We start from the raw sequence: 22629 nt of genomic DNA, 5'->3' as shown, positions 1-22629 counted from the left end.
AGTCCCTGTTATTAGACTGAAGATTTGTATTGGGAGATATCAGAAATGCTGGTTAATTCAGCTTTCTGGGTAACTGAGTGCCAGAGAATAGAGCTTTTATTGTATGTGATCAGAGCAGGGACTGATTTCCAGGATTCTTGTCTTCTGTTCCAGGCTCTGCCATTGACTAGAGACTAGCAGTGGTTGCAGCAGTGACAAACACAAGAAGTATATTATCCTTATTGTTTTAGATCTAGACATTTCGGTTCCATTGTTCTCTCACAGTATCTCTCGTAACTTTTATCTTAGATAATTAGTTTATGGTTGTTTTAACTTTAACCATATCTTTGTGCTGCAGTGTTATAAAATACTTGATCCTAAGTGGTATCAGTCAAAATGTCTGTATATTGTTCTCTTGAGGACAGCAAATCTGGCCATTCTGTGAGTGTCCAGTGACAAACTACAGGGGGGTGTTTTCAGAAAGGCTTAGTGGCTGGGGTATTCTTATTGTAACCTACAAGGCAAAGTAAAGGCTCGTGGAACACAGATTGTTTGGGCGACTGACAGGCTGGTGGTGTCAGAGAAATGATACTGAGTGATATATAACTGAGTGATATATATAATGATACTGAGTGATATATATAACAGTGTTCTCTCTTAGCCCTGGTCTACACTAGAGAGTTACTTCAGAATAACCCCCCTTATTTCAAACTAAGTGGAGCATCCACACTACCAAGCCCATTATTTAAAAATAACGGGCTGGTTATTTAAAAATCTGTACTCCTGCTTTCCTCGGGGAATAAGCTTATTTCTAAATGGTTATTTAGTTATTTCAAAATAATGTTCTAGTGCAGACATGCCCTTATTGAGGAAGGGGGATAATGAGGTCAGTTATAGTTCTGGACACCTTGAGAAGCTGTCACTGAAGGGGTGGCTTGATTATAGAATGTAAGTATCTCTATGGGAAGCAAATATTTAATAATAGGCTCTTCACTTAGCAGTAGAACATAATCCGGTGGCTAGAAGTGGAAGCTAGACAAATTCCGACCTGAAAAGGGCAGACATTTTTAAAGTAAGAGTAATTCACCATTGGAACAATTTACCAAGATTCTCCATCATTAACAATTCTTAAATTAAGGCAGGTTGTTTTTTATAAAAAAATTTGCTCTGGGAATTATTGTGGGGAAGTTCTATAGCCTATGTTATACAAGAGGTCAGACTATGTGATCAAAATGGCCCCTTCTGGCTCTGGAATCTATGAATACAAGTACCTTGCTGAACAGGCCACAGAAGTGTGTTTAGTTGATCAGAAGTGATTTAGGATAATGTGTACATACGTTATACATACATAAAATAGTGAGGCAGGGATCCTGTGAAAAAAGTAGCATTGAATCATTATCCTCATATATGCACACAAAAGCTCCAAACTAAGATTATACAAGCAACTGCAATTATGGTGCTAGGTTTTGTTTATTTCAACTTGCAAGCTTATTTTAATATAGGTTTTATTGTATTCAATTTCTTAAAAAAAAATCAAAATGGAAAAGTAAAAACAGAAATTCCTTCACCTGGAATTGTACTGATGCTCACGTGGGTCATCACCCAGGCTGGGACCTTTAAATCCATAGCACAGATGACTTGAACTAATAAAGTGACTGGTCGCAATAGAAGGCTACCATCCTTTATGTGGACCTTCCAATAGAGAGGGAGGGGATAACTCTTTGCCGGTGGATTTTGCAGATATTTGGTAACAGCAAAACAATGTTCAGATTTAGGACTCCTGAATTCAGTTCCAGATTTTGATTATCAAAAACTTTTACCACTGTGGCCCAGCCACTCTAGCTCTCCCAGCTTGTACCTCTTGTTCTCCTCCCCCATCTATTGGAGTGTTACTGGACGGGAGGGAGGTCTCAAGAGGCGTTCCATAGGGATCTGTTCTGGGTCCAGTGTTTAACATCCTTATTCATGACCAGTTCTTTATGTCAGTTCAAAGAGCATTCTGATTGGGTTTGCTGATGATTCAAAGCTGAAGGGATTGCCAGTACTTTGGAGGACAGGACAAAAATGCAGACAAATATTGATGAATTCAAAGAATGGGCTATAACCAAAATGAAATTCAACAAAGACAATGTAAGGTGTTACATTTAAGAGAAGCAAAACCAAATGCACAAATATAGAATGGTGGGAAACTAGCTTGACAACAGCACTGCAAAGAAGGACATGGGAGTGGATCACAACCTAAATATAAGTCATTAATGCAATGTTGTTGCAAAAAGCAAATAGACTTTTAGGTTGCATTAATGGAGGTATGGAAGGCAAATCACGGGAAGTGAGAGTAGTCCTCTTCTTGGTGCTGGTTAGCTTTCAGCTGTAGTACTGTGTCCAATTTTGGTTACCAACGTATAGAAAAGATGCAGCGAAACTGGAAAGGATCCTGATGCAAGTGCAGATCATATGAGCAAAAGCTGAAGGATCTAAGTAGGTTTACTTTAGACAAAGAGGGGATGAAGATAGGATTTGATGGCAGCCTTCAGATACTTGAAAGGCTCTTTTAAAAAATGGCTGCTTTCTACAACAAAAGAGTATAAAAGGAAATAGGTTCAAACTATAGCAGAGCAGATTTAGATTAGTTCTCAGGAAAATTTTCTTAACTACAAGAATAGCAAGACAACAGAACAGAATGCCTAGGGAAGAAATGGGAACTCCTTCACTAGAGATTTACAAAAGGAGGCGGGATAGCCACCTGCCTTGGATTGTTTAGACACAAGTCCTGTACCTGGGCAAGCACTAGATGACCCCTGTAATACTATCTACTCCCCCTTTCACTCTGCTCTTTCCATCTGCCCCATCCCTCTTCCATGGCTCCTATCATCTAATTCCTCTGCTTTGATCCATGTCCTACTCTGGTTCTCACCCGCCTTTGCTTCCTCAGCCTCAACTCTGGTTGCTGCTCCACTCTCCTAACTGCTTCCTTACCTCCACCTTGATTCGTTCCAGGGCTTGGTACCCAAGTATCCAGGAAAGTCCTGCTCAGCCCCTGTAGCCTTCCTCAGCAGCATACCCAATATAGAAGGACTCGTTTGGAGATTTTAGCTGCTGAACTTCCAACAAGTCTCTATTGAGACTGTACAAAATGAGATTTTTCAGAGGCTTGGCCAAGTATGGGCAGTTTTCATAAACTAGGTGAAAGACAAAAAAAACAAAAAACAAAAAAACCACCCACCATGGCACTGATCCCTAGAGCAGGGGGGAAAAAATCGCAGCCTGAACATTCAAAGTTTGGCAAATGAAAATTGGGTTTAAGATGTAAAGTATCAGGCAACCTTAACTGCAGGCAATACTACATGGTAGGGGACACTACAAACTGTGCCCATAATTAAATAGTAATGTGGCTTTTATGAAACACAGAAAAAAACATTTGTATATAATGTCCTTGACAGAGATACATAAAGAGACTACCACTGAATCTGCCAATGCAATTTTTGCAGTCAATTTTCAGAGCAAGTCTGGAAAGAAGTATTCCAGTTCTTTATCCAGTGAGATTAGTTTTATCAAATGTGTCATGAAAGTGCCTCCCCGCTTTCTACACTGAGGCACCCAGAACACATATATGTTTTCCTATCAAAATTTGTTTTATAATGGAGCATCTGTAGCAGCTTAAAGATTTCATTATATTAAAGTCAGAGGAACTCAATACTATGTTTTGAATCTTTCTGCTACTCACTTTTTCTACATTTGGAAACTAATGTATAGACTTGTCTCAGATTGGTTAAGAGATGATTTCTGGGTACAACCAGCTCTGAATTATCCATTTCATTCATACAACCCATATCCAGTTTGCAATGAGTACACAACATTTGGCTTGCATGTCACAAGTTAAGTTCAGTGGAAATCCAGGAAGAGTTAAGAAAACCTGGACTAGTACTTCGGATTCATCATTTGTGCAAGGTAAATTAATCTAAATAGAAACACAAAATTAATATAATACTAATTTTCACCTGAATATGAAACAGTTCAAATGCACTGACCTTCAGAACATGCCTTGAGACTAGGGCTGTGACTGACTAGTCGACTATAAGCAAATGCTTATCGGCTAGTCAACACACTAGTCTACTAGTCGCTTCCCCCACCTCCTTGCTGTCTCTATCAGAGAAAGGAAGGGGCTGGGGAAGAAGAGGAGGTGCATCAGAGTGGCAGCTGGGAGTCCCCACATTTTCACATAATGTTTAACCAGTTAACTGATTAAAAGGGAGGTGAAATGACCATACCCTCTATGGATCTTTAATGAACACAAGAAGTCAGGACATAAATTTCACATCTCAGTCGAAAGCTGAAAGACACAGATTACATAGTATTGGTTGTGTCTGAACAATACAAGCAGTTCTAGTTGAATAAAATATTCCAGAACACAACCTTGTGCAGCTTTCTTTATAAAACATGCTTTAGGTACGTACATACTTTTAATGTACATAACTATGGAAAAGATTCACGGCTTATGTAATAAAAGATGAAGTGCTAAGGTGATTTTGTTTTTATGACGTTCAAACTGTACACAGAGAAGAAACGTTTAAAGGCAAGAGCTCATGAGGCGGCAAAGGAAGAAACTGCATTTATGACTAGTACATAAGAGCCAAATCTTTGAAGTACCTGTGTGCAGTTCACAAAGAGCTCCAGCAAAGACAGAAAAAAAACGACACTGCATGACAGTGTTTACCCAAAGTCTCATCAATATGTGAAGCACAAACTAAACTGAAAGTCACAACACATCACATGGAGTCTTTTCATCTACTATTTTAATCTAGATATTTTATTCTTTAAAAATACATGAATATTAGCTTACTATATCTTGCTCAAAAATATTCAGAGAATTTAAATACTAACACTCCATTTTCATCAGATTTTTTTACATATCCCCAAACCCATCAACCAGTATCACTTGGTCTTCCTTCAAACTGGAAACGAAGATACTAAGCAAAGCGGCGAAGTCACTGTTGATACTGGATGACTGCTTTCTTACCACCCCGACTCTCAGATAGATACTGAGCCCCAATTCACAATGTGTGAATAGGGTCACCAGCACTGAACTTGGAATTTTATTTAATGTGTTCTATCCCCCTCTAAAATGAATCAAGTTTTTTTTGCTGAATTGATTAGTAAACAGCAATATGAGCGTGCATGAGCAATTTTCAGGTCAGTGGTCATGTTATTTCTTTGAGCATATTTCATCTTGCACAGATTGTGAATGCCGTGGTTCAATTTCTACACAGGCCACCTCATTATTGATAATACATTTTATAACTGAGCAAGACATAATATCAGTCTTCACTATGAGACACACAACTCAATTCTAAATTTCTATGACCAACTCGCCCATAAATTCATAATTATGTAGCAGAAAAACCTCCAAGAAAAACAAAACAGACATGGCTACCTCCTACACAGTAAAACACAAATTTCTTCTCCATTCATATGTGCAGCATGGAATTAGAAATATTGAGTTTACAAACATCAATGAGGCTTTCTCAAAACAATTTATGTTGAAACAGACACCCAACAGGGAAAATTGCAGTCAAAATGATTGAAGTTTGGCGTATTTTACATATACGTAAAAATAAAATACAGAGTCTTATAATAGAAAATGTTAGGCAACCTTAACTATAAATGTTTACTGCCAACACTTCCTACAATAATGAAAACAATGAACCCAACATAGCCTCTATGTACATTGCATTTAAAACATCAAAACCCAAAATATGGCAAAAAGTCAGCTCAATGAGAACTCCAAGAAAGCTCCAGAAGCAAAAGAAACACACCCCCTCAAACCACATTCACAAACAGATATGAGTTTGTAGCAACACCTATGTTCTGGGCATGACCAATGGAAAAATTTCAGAAAGAAAAAACAAAAATTAGAAGGCAACTTTGGGCAAACCTGGTTTAATGGGTAAGTGGAGGCAGCAATTAAAAATAATATTATATAAAACAAATGGGGACAAAGGGAAATAGCAATCAATATAAAACTGATAATGGAAACTAAAGGACATCAGGGAAAAATCTCTGTTTAGCAGGACTAAGTACAATATGGAGATATTTAAGTATATTAAAAACAAAATAAATCTTAATGGTATAGACTCATTGCAAGATGCAAACAGTAAATTGTTAACTATGAAGAAGAGGCAAAATTGTTCAATATATATTTGTTCTGATGATGTTCTCATATCATATGAGGACGATGAATTACTTTGCCGTGTATTAGTAACTAAGACGGATGTTGAAGAGCATCTATAGAGATAAACAGGTGGGTTTTTTTTTTTCAAATGAGAAGGCCCAGATATTCTTGCACGCAAGAGTCCTAGAAGTGTTGGTGGAAGAAATCTCTCACCAACTGATCATTTTTAATAAATCCTGGAAATGTTAGGGAAATTCCAGATGACTGGAAGAATGGCGTTGTTGTGCCAACATTTAAAAAGGGTATATTTAATGAGCTGGGTAATTAAAGGCCCATTACACTGATGTCAGTCCTGGGCAAAATAATGGAAAAGTCGATGTGGGATTCAATTAATAACGAATTAAAGGATGTCGATATAACTAATTCCAGTCAGCAGGTTTAAAGGGAAAAAAAGATTTCATTTTTTGAAAGAATTATACATTTAGTTCATAAAGGTAACTGAGTAGATGTAATGAACAGAGACGTCTGTAAAGTGTTTTTCTTAGTACTGCATGACATTCTCATTAAAAAAATTAACAGTCTTCCTTATAAATAAATCAAGGACCGGCTAATTAATGGATCTCCCAAATATTTGTCAGTGAGGAATCATCATTGAATGGGGCTGTTTCTAATAGAGTTCCATGGGGATTAGTTGTTGCTATTTAACATTTTTATCAATGATCTGGAAATAAACAGAAAAAGTCACGGCTAATTAAATTTGTGGATAACAAAAACAAGCTGAATTGCTTCTTAAATAGAAACTATTCAAACAAATGTATTTGGCTGTATTAAAATACACAAGTTCTACATCTGGGACCACAGAATGCAGGTCACCTGCACAAGGTGAACCTCTCTAGCCAGCCACCCTCGGGACCTGACCAGTGCCCAACCAGAGAATTTGCCAAACCACAGGAGGTCAATATTGTCTAGCAGCATTACCAACTCTTCCACTGCTTACTGCGCTCTTAGAAAACATTTAGGGGTAAATTAGAGCTAACACAAAGCAAGGACTGGTGGCTATAGACAAATTTTATGGGACCGTGGGAAGCTTGGCCACACCAAGTGGGCATGTGGCTAAGTAAAATCATGCTGGACCATGGATGTTTCTGGACTGGAGAGGTTCAACCTGTACAAGATGGAGAACAATATCCTGGAAAACAGTGGCTCTGAAAAGCATTTAATGATCGTAATGGACACACCGCTCAACATGATCTCCTAGTGTGATGCAACAGCAAAAAGGGCCAATACAAAAACTATTTGAGAGCTGGAGAAAGTGTCCTAAGGTGAGAGACCTAAATGCCCTCCATTTGTGTAGTTTTTCAAAAAGAAGACCAAGAGACTTGATTTCAATGAATATGCATTTACCTTGGGAGAAAATACCAGGATCTAAAGGACTCTTTCATGTAGCAGAAAAAGGCATAACAAGACCATCAATTGCCATCTTTAGCTCACACCTGAATGCCTTTCTGTAGAATATACTTTAGCCAGAGAAGTTATTGGGATGACTGGAGTGAAATTTAGAAGTCTGTGTTATACAGAAGTCATACTAAATAATGGTTCCTTCTGGCTTCCAAATCTATGAATGTATATAAAAATGCCCTGTAGTGAAAGCAGAAGCCTGAGCTATTTTGTCGGCGAGGGAGGTTCCCCAACTTTTGAAAACTGCCTTGCTTTCCCACTCCTCAAACCAGCCTGGCCCGGGGCCATATTCAGATGGTTGGGTAAACTGAAATTTAAAAGGATCTAAGGCTAAAATGGTCTAGTTCACATGCAAGTTGGTGTAACTTTCGCACAAAGGTACAAAAGGAGATATGTATAGCAGAAAAAGCACATAAAAGAAGGATGTAAGAAAGTTTATGATTAATTAGTTCCCACTCACACTTTAACTTAAATTTTTTTACCACAGCTCCCAGAACTTCAACATATAAGTTACATCTGCTTAAACTCCCTTAGAACCCTAGTCCTTCACTCACTGAAGTGTTCTGATAAGTGTATGTCACATCAGAATTTGCTTTCTGGAGGTCCAGAAGAAAAGCACTGTTAATTTCATATGCTGAGAAGAAGCATAAGAAGAAAAGCAGTCTGTAAATATTTATTTTAACTAGAAAAAAATATCTTACATTGAGGTAGCTAACTCAACATAAAATCCTAGTAGAAACAAAGCTTAGGAAGCTAATTAAAGGTCAACACTTATCCTAAGAAAAATCAGGCTACGTCTAGACTGCACTGTTAAATTGGAAAAAGATACGCAATTTCCGGTATGTAAATTGAGTATCTTTTTTCAATTTACTTTCAAAAGAGGCTTTTTCAAAATTTGGTGCATCTACACGGCGCCAAATTGCAAAAGAAAAGGCTCTTCCGAGCTGTCCCTTATTCCTCACAGAGTGAGGTTTACAAGGATAGGGAAAGAGTACAACCGTTCTTTCAAAAAAATTCTTGAAAAAGCAAGACACATTCCTTGGATATGAATTATCTGAATTATCCAAATATGAATTAATCAGCTGCTGAAATGACAAATCAACTATTCTCTCAGCTCTAAATAGGACAACAAAGTTGCAAACCTTAGGATGGTAGATGTAGAGTTGTCAAAATATGGAAAAGAAATGAGTGAAATGGACTGGTTCAGGAAAGAAGAGTACTACTTTTGTCATGTTGAGTTTGAGGCAGCGGCTGAACATCCAGGAAAGTCTGACAAAAACAGCTGCTGATGGGGGACAAAACGCAACAGGAAAAGTCAGGAAGTGAGGGGCAAGGCGAGAATCAGTGCAGTCAGGTAAGTAGCCCAAAAATGAAAGTAAAAGAGCAATCAGACAGCTAGCAGGTGATGGAACAATCACTGAAAGCCCAATAACAAGGAGGAGTTAAGCAGATGGAGTGTAGAATAATGTAATGGACTGGAAATAAGAAAAAGACTAGAGCAATAAAATGAAATTAGCACAGTTGAAAAGTACAGGCAGTCCCCGGGTTACATGGATCCGACTTACATCGGATCCCTATTTACAAACGGGGTGAGGCAACCCAGCACTAGCTGCTTCCCCCCAGCAGACCAGGGAGACGCGGAGCAGCTTTTCTCAGCAGACACCTCAGCTTGAGAATAAAGGACTGAGGGAAGTGAGATGTGGGAGAATAAAACTGAGCTCTGGAGAAATGTTTGGCTAGAGTTTCCCCTACAATATGTACCAGTTCCGACTTACATACAAATTCAACTTAAGAACAAACCTACAGTCCCTATCTTGTACGTAACCCGGGGACTGCCTATATATAGAAATGAAAACAAACCTATAACAACAAAATCACAAGTGACTACATATATCTCCCTCAAAAGAGCCCAAAGATTGTAATTCTAACAGTGAATTTCAAAATTTTACAAGCTAAGTATTAATTTCATATGTTCAGCTGATCAGAAGGATTGCATGAACTGCAGTCAATGCTTGCACATGCTTATCTCAAACATACTGAACAAAACAAACTTACCCAAAATGAATCTCACTCTTAAATCATAAATCTGATAGGAGTACAATGGTTTGCAGATTCAAAAAATATGACAAACTAGTTCAAATTCAGATGCAAAATACAGATGCCCTTCTAGTCTCACACAGTTGACATTAATTGCTTTTGAGCTCACGTCCTCATCCTTCCCCCCGACCGACCCTCACTAGGAGACAATCACCATATTTTTGGAGGCAAATTGATCACATTCCACCTAAGTGTCCCAAATATCACTCTTTATTATTTTAAATAACCTATATCAAAATGATGAGTCATGAAACATGGTTTACTGAAATTGTTGAAAATTAATCGCAAATAATTTAAATTTCCTGCTCTAATATATTTTGAATCATTTGTCCCTGAGTGGATCAAAAAAAAAAAAAAAGAAATTGCATTAAGGAGCCCCCACTGTTTAGATCAAATGTCAAGCTGTTATTGTATGTTACAGGGCAATTTATTTGTGAGAGAGGCAAAAGCAATCTCTTTTGGTTGCTATCTAATCTTTAAAGCATTTGTTCTTCACACTAGAAATGTTACACTCAGAGTGGATGACTAAGTAACTATGAAGAGTTCAAGTTGTTATGGTTCATATATTCCCATCCATTGCATGTATCTGAGGGAAGCCAGCAGGCATGACTTATATGCAAATATGGGATAGGAAACACAATGTGCATGAAATAACTACTTAGCAGTGAAAATGTAAAACTGCCAGAGTGGGCATGATTTAAATGACAGTTGCAGAAGGGTGAAACAGGTGTGTGGTCAGCAGCAGAAAGAATGAGCCATGTGCCATTTGAAAACTGAGGTTCATGATTATAAATTAATGCTGCTCTGAAAATCATTAACTTGTAGTGCTCATCTTTAATTGCCCCATCAAAGGAACACTAGTGAGAACAAGAGCACACTGGCTGTGTCATCAGTACTGAAGGGGGTGATTCTCAAGAAGTGCTACAAAAGCATGGGAGAGATGTGCCTTTATGGCTTTAATCCTGCAGTGTTTCTTCAGTGAATCTGCATGGATTTAAAGCCATATATACTTCCTATGCCTTTCAGTCTTCCAGCTTGTGTGGTACAAGGTATCCAAATGTTATATGGGCAAAATATGGAGCATCTGAGTTTTGTTGAGTGCTGTGCACTCATTTTCAGATGAAGGTTTTTAATTATGAAATCTTTTTACGACTGATCCCTCACTCTGTGACTACAAGAAACCAGTTCTGAAATCAGTTCCTAGAAGGAGTTCCAATTCATACGTAGTTCAGCCAGCACTGTCCCTTCTCTAGCTCCAATACAATTCTTGCAACCATCCCTGCTCCTCACCAGCACTCCTGTCTGCAAAGTTCTACTGCTGGTACACGCCAGCAGGTCCCTACTCCTTTCCTCTCCCTCTTTCATGAGGGGAGCTACTTCAGGTGCTTTCAAGCTGGGGGTTGTGACTCCGCCCAGAGTGGTGAGATTATTATGTGGGGGTCATGAGCTGTCAGCCTCCACCCTCAAACCCCACTTTGCCTCTATTATTATAACAGTGCTGTAATGTAAAAGCAGGGGGTCACACTCAGAGGCTTGCTGTGTGAAGGGGATCACCAATACAAAAGTTTGATAACCGCTGATTTAGAGGGACCAGGCTGGGCCAGTGCACTTCTCAGAGTGGAGAGTGCAGGTTCTGTCTGTAAAGTGCACAGCAGCTCAGGGCCTGCTTCTCTTTCTGCTCCTGCACAGCTGCCAGGCTTTTTGTTCTCACAAAATGCTCGCTGATTCTTATACTCCCTTCCTGGAAGACACTCTACTCCTTGGAAAAGGAACGGGGGGCCAGAGCTGTCCAAGTAAGCTCACCTTCCGTATCCCTACCAGCTATGCCTTCTGCTGCCTGTCTCTGTCCAAGAGACTTCGCCTTAGCTGAACAGGGAGGAAGCATCAGCAATAATATAGAATATATCACATAACAGTGTGCACCTGAGAGTTCTTCCTCTCCACCAGGCTGCCTGTTGCTCGTAATGCTAGAAGGCACACAGTGCAAGTCATCTCCCTCCAAGGCCTCTTCATTTTAAAAGTAACGTCTCTCCTTCCACCTGCCTTTCTGCAGGAAGGGAACAAATGCCCCTAAAGAGTTTCAGATGACAAGAGAATTCATTTTTTATATCTGCAAGGCAGCATTTGATGTTAAAAGTAATGGTTAAGGTGTTTTTCATTGCAGGAGTTGTTTCTGAATGTTTTCCAGACTGCTCAGTTTGCTATGATTCATGGATGGCAACCGTTTTGGAACCTGTGAATCTGAAACGTGTTAATCTTTATGTACATACTAGAAGATTTACCTAGAAGTGTGGGGGCTGCAGGAGTCAGGGCAGGGGCTTGAGGATGTGGGGCGCTGAAGGCAGGGTGTGTCGGGAGTGCAGGAGTCAGGGCAGGATTGGAGGGCACAGGGGTCAGGGCAGGGGGCTGGAAGATGTGGGGAGGTTTAGGGCGGGTGGGCGCGCTCTGGGCAGGATGTGGGGGTGGCTGCCTGCTCCTCCCTGGGGTGGCAGTGGCTGCACTGCCTAACCTCTCGCTGCTCCTTGGGGCCAAGTCAGAACAGCAGAGGCTGCACTAGCTGGCCAGTGGCTGCTCCCCAGGGTTGGGGTGCTTGCTGCCTCCCTTGTGGTCATTTAGGAGTATAACTATCACTGCCCCCTTATTTCTCATCAAAGGAAAATCGCATTCTATGCACATCCCATTGTCCTGGCACAATCATACCCTGCCCTTGCTTTAAGTTATGATAAGAGGAAGCTGCATACCGAACTTGGTGGTCCTAGCTCTTACCATTTAAGGAGGAGTTCTTGAACTAACAGACTCACAGGCAGACGGATGGACACGCAGACAGACAGATGCACAAATTCTCTCAAATATATAGCATATTAGAATCTATTTTACTTATTCATAGGTTTATAATTTCTAAGGCTAGAGTGGACAATTGTGATAATCTAGTCTGACCTCCTGTACTGCTCAGGCCATAAAACATCTCCAAAAAAATTGCTAAGGCATATATTTAGGAAAACATCCAGTCTTGATTAAAAATCTGTCAGTGATGGAGAACCCATCACAAACCTTGGCAGTTGTTCCAATTGTCAATGACACTCACTATTGAAAAATTATGCCTTACTTCTAACCTAATTTGTCTAGTTTCAACTTTCATTCATTGGATCATGTTTTTCTTCTTGACTGAAGAGCGCATTATTAAATATTTGTTCCCCATGTAGGTATTCTTAGATTAAAATTTTAATCATTTTCAACATTCTCTTTAGTAAACTAAATAGACTGAGCTCTTTGAGACGACCACTATAAATAATGGCACTTCAGGGGGTAGCCGAGTTAGTCTGTTACAGAAAAAAACAATAAATGGTCTGGTAGCACTTTAGAGACTAACAAAACATGTAGATGGTATCATGAGCTTTCATGGGCACAGCCCACTTCTCCAGAGGACTGGAGTTTTGAGTTTAGGATATGAATACTCAAAATAAATAGGAGAGGGGAAGGGGGGGAGAGAAAAAAGAGAGGGGGTGGGAGACAGAGCATCATAAGTATCTGGAGGTTACTCAACTTTCATCACTGCTGTTTTTCAAGATATGTTTTCTTGCATCCATTCCATGTTAGGTGAATGTGTGCCATGTGCATTGTTATGAGAAATTTTTCCTTCAGTTGTATTCCATTGCCCTCTGTGGCCACATGCATGTGCCCCAGTATCAGGAGTTCCGCTCCCCCCCACCCTTCAGTTCCTTCTTGCGGGCAACTCTAACAGAGAGGTAGGAGGGAGAGCCATAGAATAGAAAGAGCAACATCTCAAAGAACAAGAAGTGCTTGTTAATGTCCACTCCATGCTTGGTAACTCACAATCAGCACACACACACACACATGTGGAATTCATGGACATGTGACTGCAACACTGCTCTCCCGAAACTGGTATCATCATGGGTTTGTTGGCTGATGACATAATGGGATGCAAAGGTATGAAGTGATGACCAGATTAAGGGTTTCCAGATGTTCTGGATTGGTATTTGCACAAGAAATGCTGCTGACAAGCCCTGGGCCATTGTGGTCATAATGACTGGAAGCAAAACATTTGCCAGCTCCTAGCAAACTCAGATGCAAACAGTTATCTGGGATGAAATCCTTTGACTTGATATGGACAGGCCTCTCATCCTTTCCACTATTACTACAAAGAACTGCATGGAAGGGTTTGGTAGATCTCTCAATATAAAAGGCGAAGGCTTACATAACATTCAATATATGGAGCCGATGTTCCTCTGATTTTTTGTGAGGCTTTGGAAAGAAGACAAGTGGAATTCTGACACCACTTTTGGTAGGAATACCAAATGGGAGCATATTTGGATCATGTTCTTGAAGAAGGGGTTGCCACCAAGAGATCTAGGAAAGTACTGAAAGTACTGATGCTGGGGTGATGAAAGTAATTCTCACCTTGTGCCATTTGATTTTTAGGAGGATCTTTTGGACTAAGGGGATTCTGGGAAAGCCATAGAGGAGCTGGTCTGTCCATGAAAACAGGACATTGGAGAATAAGATCAGGCTGTGTCTGTGCAGTGGACAAAAATGTTGGCACTTCCTGTTCTACTTGGTAGTGAATAGGTCCACTTGGGAAGACCCTCCCCCCACCTCTGGAAGACTGATCTGGTGACCTCTATATGAAGGAACCACGTGTGGTAAAAGGAATAGGATCTAGTGAGGTTTTCCACTAGTATTTTCTGGGCTCCAGAAAGATGTCACCTTGAGATGAACAGAGTATGCCATGCAGAAAGCTAACACCTGGAGAGCCTCCTTGCACATAGCCAAAGATTAAACCCTTCAGTGCTTGTTGACGTAAAACATGGTCATGGTGTTGTCTATCAGGACCTGCATCACTTCACCTGAGAGGTGGATAAGGAACAGTTGGCAAGATAAATGTACTGCCCTGAGTTCCATCATGTTTATATGCAGGAAGAATTCTTGGGATTAGAGGATCTTGGACCTGAGGTTGTTGAGAGGGATTCTCCACCCTGGGTCTGATGCATCTGAGACCAAGGCTACCAACAGTTGAGAAGCAACAAAGGGTAATCCTTTCATTACCAATCTTGGGTCTCTCCATGAGACCAGAGAAGCAAAGACAGGAGGCAGGGCAGGGAGTACAGAGTATAAATGGTGTCTTCTCAAGGAGTAGAATAGGAATCTAGCCACATCTGGAGGAGCCTGAGATTAAGCCTTGCATTCTGTACCATGTAAGTACAGACAACCACATGTCCCAATGACTTGAAACAGAATCAAGCAGTCATAATTGGGTGGGCAGTGATTTAGGATATGTAATATGGTCCAGAATTGGGGCTCTGGCAGAAAATCTCTGGCTTGGGTCAAGTCAAACACTGCCCTCAATGAACTGTATTCTCTGAACTTGGACCAGAATTGATTTTTGCTCATTTCTCAGTAGGCCAAGTGCTTGAAACATGGCTCCAACAATAATGATGCTGGTCTGTACTTGAGTTTGCAATTGTCTTTACTCAGCCAGAATGGGTATTCTCATATCACAGGCCCTGTCACCTGAAAAAAAGGCTGTTACAACTGCCCTATCTTAATGAATAGCTGGAGGAATTCAGAAAAGCTGAAGTGGTGCATTGGTCATGGCACTGACCCACCACAAATCTAAGAAATCCTCTGTGGCCATGGAAGACAGAACTGTGAAGCTAAAAGGTTGAGGGCAGCATATCCTCATGCGAGATCCAGGGAGGGAATGACAGAGGCCCAGGAAACCACGCAGAACCTCAGTTTCTTGAGACATTTATTAAGATGATGCAGATTCGAAATGGGTCAGAAGCATCTCTTTGCTTTTGGGATTAAGAAATCTCAAGAGTAACCTCCACCCCTCAAGTTTGGGAGAGCATATCCCATACCCTCCCTCCCCATCCCTCCCACCAGAAGTAACTGTACTTAGTTGCTTGTGAGAATGGTCCCTGAAAAGGATGGCAGAGGGGAGCAAAAAGGAGAAATGATTAAAAACTGAAGGTTATATCTGACTATCACTGTATTCAAGATCCAATGGTCCAATGTTATGAATGATGACACTCTACTTAATGAAGATATATAGTCCAAAAATAAAGGAAGAGATGATTTGAGATGTCAACGGGTACAGAACCCTAGGGCACACCTTTAAAAGGTCTGATTAGGCCTGCTAGACTGTCTCTGAGACCCCAACTGGGGGACTGAGATGGATGAGAAGGGATTGTGACATTTATAACCCCTCCCTTTCTCTTGGAGGGCTCCTTATTAGGTGGTGCAGAAAACTTCTGGGGTGTAAAGACCCAGGAAATGCAGAATGGCCCTTGAATCCTTTAAGCATGAAGCCTCATGTCTGTTTGCTCTAAAAAAAGAGAGTAGCCTCCAAAGGGGAGGTCCTTGGCAGTCTGCTGATCCTCATGGGGGAGGCCAGAAGACTCGAGCCAAGAATACCACCTGAAGGTAATTTCCTTGGCAATTACCAGTGCAATTGCCAGGATGTCAATCAGGCTGCGGGAGGACTCTGAGTTCCTTGATTTCTAGACCTTGATTTGCTGCAATCTGTATCAGAAGGTTCTGTTGGATTCTCAAGTCTTCTATGAAAGCATGTTACTGTGTTCCACAATGGCCTTATCTGGGAATGAGGAGTAGGTGGCTTACGCTGGAAGAAAGGTTCCTTCCTCTTTGTTCTTTCCACCGGAGCCGTTGGATACATGTTGGAACTAGAATCGGTGCTAGGGTTGGGATCCTGTGCTAAGTCAGAAGAGGCAGTAGCCTGTTTCTATGAAGCCAACAAATAAGAATGATGAAAGGAGGGTCTTGGTGCCAGGGGAAACCCACCAGGGGTTACAATACAATTGCAGCACTGGCCAGCGGATTGCTGGCCAAGTTCTGGCAGGGGGATCAGTGCTGAAGTCTGGTGGTGCATTGGCTGGGTAGCAGTGATGTGCTTTGGGCAGAGAAAGAGATTCTCCTTTAGGCTTTAAAGAGGAGTCTTCCCCAGGGACCATGGTGAAGCCATAGTGACTTCCACCTCTATGTGGAGCTGGAATTCCAGGGGCTGGCCACAAAATGATGATTGGAATGACACCACCATGGTAGCTTTGCCTTTCGAGGGAGTAAGAAGTGCTAGTGCCAGGAAGTGGCCTAATACTTCCTGTTCCCTTCTAGATTCCATTGTCCATGCTGGCAGCTTCCCCTTGGAGTTGGTGCAACTGGGAGGGAGAAGATGTCCGTTGCTGCTTGGGAGACTTCCAGGGTCGAAGGAACAGTCAGATCTCTTGCACTGTAGCCACTTGTAGGAGTCAGTAGAGGTTACACATCACACTCAACACCCGAGGGAGAGTCAATGGTGACATCCCTGGCTTGGGGGATGAAAAGTGGCCTGGCACAGGTCTCATTGTACTAGCCTATCCCAGCTTGTCCCTCTTCTACACCTTGAGGTGCCTTCCCTTGGTATGCTGCTTCTCATGGTTATGCCTCTACCCAGGAGATCATGAATGGTACTAGGAAGAGCCAGGTGCTGGCAGAGTGCTCTACATAATAGAGGCCCAACTTAAATGTATACCCATAATTAAAAAAACATAGCAAGAGACCTAAAAAAGAGTCACCATGGCTTAACCACCATGTAAAAGAAGCAGTGAGGGACAAAAAGGTATCTTTTAAGAAGTGGAAGGCCAATCCTAGTGAGATAAATAGAAAGGAACATAAACACTGTCAAATCAAGTGTAAAAATGTAATAAGAAAAGCAAAAAAAGATTTTGAGGAACAGCTAGCCAAAAACTCAAAAAGAAATAACAAAATGTTTTTTAAGTACATTAGAAGCAGGAAGCCTGCTAAAAAACCTGTGGGTCCCCTAGATGATCGAGCTATAAAAGGAGCAATCAAGGACGATAAAGCCATTGCGGATAAAGTAAATGATTTCTTTGCTTCAGTCTTCACGGCTGAGGACGTTGGGGAGATTCCCAAATCTGCACCGTCCTTTGTGGGTGATGAATCTGAGGAACTGTCCCGGATTGAAGTGTCATTAGAGGAGGTTTTGGAACAAATAGAAAATCACTATTTGTTAGTTCGAACTAACTTTCATAGGCGCTACACTAGCGCTCCGCTAGTTCGAATTTAATTCGAACTAACGGAGCGCATAGTTCGAACTAGGTAATCCTCATTCCACGAGGATTAAGCCTAGTTCGAACTTACTAGTTCGAATTAAGGGGTGTGTAGCCCCTTAATTCAAACTAGTGGGAGGCTAGCCCTCCCCAGCTTTCCCTGGTGGCCACTCTGGCCAACACCAGGGAAACTCGTCTGCCCCCCTCCCGGTCCCGGACCCCTTAAAGGGGCACGGGCTGGCTACGGTGCCCGTGCCAGGTGCAAGCCTGCCAGCACCCAGCTAGCAGACCCTGCACCTGGCACGGCTCGAGCCAGCCACCCAATGCCCCCCAGCCCTCCCCCTCTTCCCGGGACAAGGCTGGCGGCTCTCGGGAGCTTGCCCGGGACCACAAGAGGCAGGCACCCACCTGGTCTAGTGCGGACATCGTGGACCTCATCCATGACCTCCGCACTAGGCACAGGAAAGTGGCCGTCTAGGGCAGGGGAGCTGCCAGCCTGGCCACCCAGGAGCAGGTTTGCATGAAAATCAAGGTGGTCCTCTGAGACCCCTGACCCTGAGCCCTGAGCTTACATTGGCCGTACTGGGTCAGACCAAAGGTCCATCTAGCCCAGTAGCCTGTCTGCCGACAGCGGCCAACCCTAGCAAACTTGGAGGGGATGGACCGAAGACAGTGACCAAGCCATTTGTCTCCTGCCATCCCTCTCCAGCCTTCCACAAACTTTGGGCAGGGACACCACTCCTACCCCCTGGCTAATACCACTCCATGGATCCAACCTCCATGACTTGATCTCACTTCTCTTTAAACTCTGTTGTAGTTCTAGCCTTCACAGCCTCCTGCAGCAAGGAGTTCCACAGGTTGACTATTTGCTTTGTGAAAAACAACTTTCTGTTACTAGTTTAAAGCCTGCTACCCATTCCTTTCCTTTGGTGTCCTCTAGTCCTTCTATTATGGGAACTAATGAAGAACTTTTCTGTATGCACCCTCTCCACCCCACTCATGCTTTTATAGACCTCTATCCTATCCCCCCTCCATCTCCTCTTTTCTAAGCTGAAAAGTCCCAGTCTCTTTAGCCTCTCTTCATATGGGACCTCTTCCAAACCTCTGATCATTTTAGTTGCCCTCCCCTCTCCCACCCTCTCTCTTCCCCTCTCCCACCTCCTTTTCCCAGTCTCCCCGAGTTTTGTTCAATAAAGAGAGATTCTATTTTTGAACACACGTTTTCTTTATTTTATACATCAGGAAGGGGGGCTAGGGAACGGTAAGTGGAAGGAGGTGAGGGAGGAATGGGGTACGAGCCCCCGATGGGGAGGACTGGGCTGGCTCTGCGGGCTTCTGGGGGTGGAACCTCTCCTGCAGCCCCCTAATTGTCCCCTCTCCCCAGATGGCAGCCTGCGGCAAGTGCAGCCGGTCTGATGGCCGAGTGCTGTGATGTGCCCAGTGTGGGTAGTCCGGGCACTCCAAGCCAGGACTGCTTTGCAAGCGGGGCACCCCTGAGAACTGTCTGTCCGGGGTGGGGATTGGGTCCCTTTAAGCACAGCCCTCGGCTAGCCTGAGACAGCAGCTCCATGCTCTAAGTCCTATTCTGATGCCCTGCCGGCACTGCTTCCGGCCATCCTTAACCTCGGTTCAGGGTCCACTTAATGTGGACATGCTAGTTCGAATTAGCAAAACGCTAATTCGAACTAGTTTTTTAGACTGGATCCGTTAGTTCGAATTAGCTTAGTTAGTTCGAATTAACGTTGTAGTGTAGACGTACCCTGTTTGTCAGAGGCTGGAGAGGGATGGCAGGAGACAAATCGCTTGATCATTGTCTTCAGTCCACCCTCTCTGGGGCACCTGGTGCTGGCCACTGTCGGTAGACAGGGTACTGGGCTAGATGGACCTTTGGCCTGACCCAGTATGGCCGTTCTTATGTTCTTATGTACATGATGTTGAAGTGCTTCGCACTGATTCAGAGTCTTGGTTTCAAGACTGGTCTGAGGGCAGCCTCCATGAGACTGTCCTTCTGCCAAATGTCCCTGGCCTTCTTAGTGTGAGATCTAAAATCCCTTTAGGTAAGCACTTATCTTTTACACGAGTTTCCCCCAAACACTTTAAAACAGCTAGCATGCGGGTTACTCACTGGCATAGGTTTGACGCAAGAGGCATCAAGCTTCAAGCCCAGGGGCCAGAGCATGCCCAGCCTCTGGGGCAAAGAGTCTTTGGAAAGAAGCCTTCACTCGAAGATGAAGGCATGTTTTCTAACCCTGGAAATCATTCTTGTAGCTTTTCGCTGAAGCCCCTGTAATTTATCAACATCCTTTTTGAACTGTGACACCAGAATTGGACGCAATAGTTCAGCAGTGGTTGCACCAGTGCCAAATACTGAGATAAAGTAACCTCTTTGCTCCTACTCAAGATTAGTGTTTGTCTCCAAAGATCACATTAGATCATTTGGCCACAACATCACACTGGGAGTGCACGTTCAGCTGATTATCCACTACAACCCATACATCTTTTTTCAGAGTCACTGCTGTTCTGAATTTTCTCTAGAGGGTTTCACTATTGATTCTACCATTCTTGTATTTAAATCAACACATAAAACAGTACAGTCTTGCAAAGAGAACAGAATTTATTACTCATTATTAACATTTTCCGTGGGTCAATTTTTATTTAAAAGTTGTTCATGAGTTAAATCTAGAAACAACTGACAGAAGAGTCCAGCATCTGCTGTTATCTACCAGAGCAAATTTCAAAACTTAAAAGGCATAAAAAACTGACCTTTCCTTTCTGATTCAGTTTCAGAAATTGTATTGAACCTTTCACTTTTCATGTACTATGCTCTTGGGCCATTATATCGAAACTGAGAAAGATAAAAGTCTCCCCATATTTTTCTGAATGAATTTTGCCATGCATGCAATTTGTGAAGAACTGTCGCAGGCAAGTAGTCAATTGTATTTTGGCACTAAGAACTGAGCTAAGGCATCAATCATTCAGGAGCTGCTCCCTTGTTTCAGAAGTCCCTTTGCAATAACACAGGCACACATATTATTTTGCACAATAGGCTGACAGAAATGCTACTTAAAAAAAAATCTCTACAGCTGTGCTTTGGTTTCAATGCGGACTGTAAAACTATCTGTTGTTATGCTGGAAGTTGTTAATGGCAGCCATTAACTGAGTCTTTGATCCAAAGAAAATCACAGAGCTAATTGAAGTTGAGAAGATAATTGACCACATAGCAGGGCCTGATCAGAAGCTAAACCCTGTGGGCAAAGAGGGTCTCTGATTCTAAATGTAGGAGCTCAGGGATTGTTTGGCAAGGTGTGAATGAAAAAAGCAGAAAGACAGAAGAATGACAGTTAAAAGCAAGAAAAGCAGCTGTAAACTTGGTTCTGAGAAGGAGCAGAGAAACAGAGCTCCTGGGGGAACAGAACTGACTGGAAATCATGAGCAAGGAAATTGCCTGCTGCTGTTTGTTCCAACTGGGGGTAAAAGTAACTAAAGTTTCTTATAGCGACTGTCATATTGCATACACCCCCTGGAGAGGGCTCAGGGTAGTGGAATGGCGGGGTGCAATGACAGTACACCCTCATCTACACTAAAGGATTATTTCAAAATAACAAGCGGAACGTCCACACTACCAAACCTGTTATTTCAAAATAAGGGGCTGATTATTCCAAAATAATAACTCCTGCTTTTCATGATGAATAACACTTCTTTCAAAATAGTTATTTCAAAATAGTGCTAGTGTGGACGCTCCACTGCTGCTATTTCAAATAACTACTCCCCAGAGTTATTCAAAGTAATTATTCCCCAAAGCATCCCAGGGCTCTAAGTCAAGACAACATGTCCACATTAAGGGAGCCTGCCTCCGACTAATTTTGATGCTTCCCTGCCGTGTGCGCATGCTATTTTGAAATAGTTATTTTAGGAGTTATTATTTTTAAATAAGCAATTTTGAAATTATTTCCTAGTATAGACATGCCTTACCTGTAAGAAGTATAAGTGTGGGGTAGTGTGTTAGGGGCTCAGGGCAGGGGGTGAAGAGTGTAACACTAGAGACAAGGTGGGAGAGTCTTTCCAATAGGAGAAATTGAGAGCTATTATTCCTCTTGAAAGAAGATGGAACAAATTATGGAGACGCTCACAGAACTCAAAAATGGCAAAAAGGCATTAAAACCAGATCTAAAAAAACTCCAGACTTATAGACTCCACATAAAATAAAATAAAATAAAATAACAGTATCTGGAGATTTAACAAGATCTGAGATGACCTGCGTTTAGAGATACAATCTATTTTGGGGCAGCAACTATTAAAGGTAAGAGCAGATGTGACAATCCAAACAATCAGAGTCTGGTCTGGCAAGACAGAATGAAGAGGTGACCAGCCACCTGACTCAGTGGTTCCCAACCATTTTTATACCACGGACTGGCAAACTCATTCAAAAACGACTGGTGGCCCAGCATAGAAACACATGTATATTCATTATGGTAATCTATTCGCATATTCATTATGGTAATTAATTTTAAGTGGTCACATGTTATTTTGCATTGCTTCTGTACGTACACTATGAATAACCCACCATTTCTCCAAGTTTTCCCACTTTATGAGGGCCATTGTCCTTCTTTGCTTCCCTACCACCTCCTTTCCTTCCCTCTAGGAACACTCCCCACCCCCAGGGCCTGGACAATGGCCTCTAAGCTGCCTCCATCCCCAACTGTGTGGCCCAGGGCGAGCCCAACCCCCGCCTCACTCTTCCCCTGCTATTGGCACCAAGCCCTTGTGCACCCGTGGCCCCAGGCTGTCACTTATTGACCTGGGTGATTGGTGCTCGAGGCCCCACTGGAAGGGGAAACA

The 22629-nt window shown here is 42.2% G+C and overlaps 1 protein-coding gene across 3 annotated transcripts in view; it reads right to left on the bottom strand.

The window, feature by feature from the left end:
* Positions 1 to 22629, bottom strand: part of SEMA5A (semaphorin 5A) — a 553406-nt gene that overhangs the window by 313078 nt on the left and 217699 nt on the right. The gene's annotated exons all lie outside the window — the stretch shown is intronic.

The sequence above is a fragment of the Pelodiscus sinensis genome, chromosome 2, assembly GCF_052426305.1.
Source record: "Pelodiscus sinensis isolate ZL-2025 chromosome 2, ASM5242630v1, whole genome shotgun sequence".
Taxonomy (NCBI): domain Eukaryota; kingdom Metazoa; phylum Chordata; order Testudines; family Trionychidae; genus Pelodiscus; species Pelodiscus sinensis.
Note: the sequence above shows the minus strand (reverse complement) of the source record. Positions and strands in the feature narration are given on the sequence as shown.